Below are 3,906 nucleotides of genomic sequence, written 5' to 3' on the forward strand. Positions count from 1 at the left end.
TTTTTTTATATTAATTTTTTATTTTTTTTAGAAGAAGTATAATCATTACAGCTTTAACATGCCCAATAACAGTTTCCAGAGCAAAGACACAGCTTCTTCAAAAGCGGCCATAAAATTTCTAGGTTCATTGTTGAATCAATACAGTTATACAATATTGAACTCAGTATAAGCCCTGTGAGACATAAAATTGAATGAGTTTTTAACTCTCAAAAAAGATCTCCATTTCGTTCTAAAATATACTGTTTCTTACAGAAAGAGTCATTGTTTTTGCTACCAACACTGAGATGTTGGTGCATGTGTCTCTAATCTGTATCTATTTATTACTAGTCATAATCGTTTGCACTTGGATCCTTGACGCCTATGTAATTTATCTTTTTTTGCAGATGATATGATGCTATACCTAAGAGATCCCCAAAATTCCACTAGAAAACTACTAGAACTGATCAACACTTTCAGTAAAGTGGCAGGTTATAAAATTAATCTACAAAATCAGTAGCTTTTCTATATATCAATAACAAACAATCGGAGAAAGAGTACAGGGAAACCCTCCTATTCACAATAGCCTTAACATATATATATATCTCAGAATAAACCTGACCAAAGACATCAAAGATATCTACAACACAAATTTAATTTTTTTTGTCCTTTTGAGATAGAGTCTCCCTGTAGCCCCAGCTGGCCTGGAACTTGCTATATAGACCAGGCTGGCCTTGAACTCACAGACATCCTCCTGCCTCTGCCTCCCGAGTGCTGGGATTAAAGGCATGTGCCACCATGCCTGGCAAAAATTTAAATCTTTAAATAAAGAGATTGAGGACTACACTAGAAGATGGGAGGACCTCCCACGGTCATGGATTGGAAGAACTAATATTGTGAAAATGACCATCCTACCAAAATCAATATATAGATTCAAAGCAATCTCAATCAAAACCCCCATGACATACTTCACAGAAGTACAAAAAACAAAACAACCCCCCCCTCAAAAAAAAAAAACAGCCTTAAATTCATATGGAAGCACAAAAGACTCCAGATAGCCAAAGCAGCCCTGAGCACAAAGAGTAATGCTGGGGGATTACTATACTAGATCTCAAAGTATACTACAAAGCTTTAGTCATAAAAACCACATGGCACTAGCACAAAAATAGACACAGAGATCAAAGGACCATAATTGAAGACCCAAATATGAGTATACACAATTTCAGCCACCTGATATTTGACAAAGGCGCCAAGAACACACAATGGAGGAAAGACAGCATCTTCAACAAATGGTGTTGGCAAAACTGGATCTCTACCTGCAGAAGAATGAAACTAGATCCTCTTTCACCTTTCACAAAGTCAGCTCTAAATGGATCAAAGACCTCAATATGAAACTCAAAACCTGAAACTGTTAGAAGAAAATATTGGCAGAGGTTTCTACACCTACAAGATATAGGTGTAGAAAAGGTCTTTCTAAATCAGAGAGCAGTTGCTCAAGAATCCAGGTCAACAATCAAGTGGGACCTCATTAAACTAAAAAGCTTCTGTACAGCAAAAGACACAATCAAGAAAGTGAAGAGAAAACCCACAGAATGGGAAAAAACCCACAGAGTGGGAGGTTTAACAACCAGAATATATAAAGAAGTCAAAAAACAAAGAATCGAGAAAACAAATGACCCAATTAAAAGACAGGCTAAAGATCTAAACAGAGCGTTCTCAAAGGAAGAAATAAAAAGGGCTAAGAAACATGTAAAAAACTGTTCAACACTGTTAATTACGGAAATGCAAATTAAAACCACCCCAAGGTTTCGTCTTACCCCAGTCAGACTGGCTAAAATCAAGAGAACAAATGATGCCAAATGCTGGTGAATTGCAAACTCGTGCAACCCATATGGAAAACAGTGTGGAGAACTCACAAAAAGCTAAAATTGAATCTACCATATGACCTGGTTACACCACTCCTTGGCATATACCCAAAGGACTCATCCAATTGCAGAGATACTTGTACAACCATGTTTGTTGCTGCTCTTTTCATAATAGCTAAGAGATGGAAGCAACCTAAGTATCCCTCAACTGATGAGTGGTTAATAAAAATATGGAGCATTTATACAATGGAGTTCTACTCAGCAGTAAAGAAAGATGAAACAATGAAATTTGCAGGTAAATGGATGGATCTAGAAACTGTTAATACTAAGTGAAGTAACACAGACTAAGAAAAACAAAAGATGTATGCTCTCCCTCATATGTGGATCCTAGCACCAAATCCTTATAAATGAGTACATATCCTGATGTAACTGCAGGAACCAGGAAAATGGAAGGGAACCAGGGAGGTAAAGGGAAAGATGGAAACCAAGAGAGAAGAATAGTAGGAGACAGGTGTTACTAAGGGAAAAAATGTATAAAAAGGGGGGTAGTTAAATGGGAGGGGGGAGAAAGAGCACGATACAGGGAACTATGGGAATAAAAGGGAAGAAGGAGCTCGAGAGGAGACCATAGACAGAAATTCTCAAGGAAGAAATTGGGAAAATAGGGACACTTTAAATGGGGAGGGAGGATAAGACAAGGAAAGATAAATAGTGCCTAGCTAGTATAAAAAAACGAGAGGGAATGGTATTAGTCCAAAAACCTACTGAAAAATTACACATACAATATCTCTACATGAGTCCATGAGTATAGCTGAAGGCTACATAACAAGAAACAGTGCCAGACAGGAGAAACCTAGGACATACTTTGGACACAGGATTTGGAGCAATGGAGCTGGACTGACCTGGAAACCACCTCCCTCGAAGGCTAGCTCCCATAGCTTTGGAGAGCACTGCACAAGCTGATAAGGGAGAACATCAATAGAGGTCCAACCCCAGCTTCAAGACTTAAAAACCATATCAATGACCAGCACAGCAACTGACATTGGTGCAGTACTGGTACTTTTATCTTGGGGATAATCAACAGCTACCTAACTGGACTTAAAACCCACTTTGTGGGAGGAAACTGATGTGGGGTACTGTAAACCTCGCCAAATACACATAACTGGAGACGTAATAGATCATAGAGAAAAACCCAAGGCTGTAATAGCCCTAGACAAATGTAATTTCTTACTATGTGAAAAATATGGATTCTTAAATTTATAGAGAAGTATCCCAGTCCACAGCAATCAAAGAAACTTCTTTTTCAAGAGACAGAGATAATTACAGAATCCCACAACTGGTCACACACAGAGATTGTCTGTGAATTGCCCAAGTCTAAGTGGCACATCTCGGATGCAACCTCTATACCTAAGGCTCATGGAACATAGAACAAGGGATGAAGAGAACACTACTGCATCTTTCAACTTGAATCAATGAAGCTCCCTCGTGCAACAGAGGGCCAGGAAAGCAAAAGGTCACAAATGGCCAAAACACAGAGAGTAAGAGTCTGCATCCTTGGACAGGACTCCTATATTAAAATCCACCAACCCAGGGTGCAGAGACCACTGCAGAAGAGGATTTGGAAAGATTGTAAGAGCCAGGCAGGAGATGCATGACCCTACAGAAATAATTTTACAGGTGCCTGGGACCCTTCTCATTCAAACCTACAGCAATGGTGTCAGCATACACAAGACCCATGCAAACTTAAATAGATAAAAACTCAGCACATAACTGTGGAAATGAACAGCAGGCCCTCATCTTAGTTGAAGAAATATTGGCAGCTGTTTACTGCTGGGTAAGGAAGAGCTGCTCTTCTTAAAGGGAGGGATTCTAGATAGGCTGACTAGATTTCAGTGGTTGAACTTGTACAGAGGGACATCTGGGGACACTAACTTTACATGATAGGCCTCAACACCAATGACAGAATATATGAATTCCAGTGGGGGTGGCTATGGGAGGGTGCCAAAGGGGAAGGGGGTATAAAGATGATTTTCTGTATGAAATATACAAAAATTCAATAAAAATT

The sequence above is a fragment of the Nannospalax galili genome, unplaced genomic scaffold, assembly GCF_000622305.1.
Source record: "Nannospalax galili isolate Female #2095 unplaced genomic scaffold, S.galili_v1.0 scaffold158, whole genome shotgun sequence".
NCBI classification, from domain to species: Eukaryota; Metazoa; Chordata; class Mammalia; order Rodentia; family Spalacidae; genus Nannospalax; species Nannospalax galili.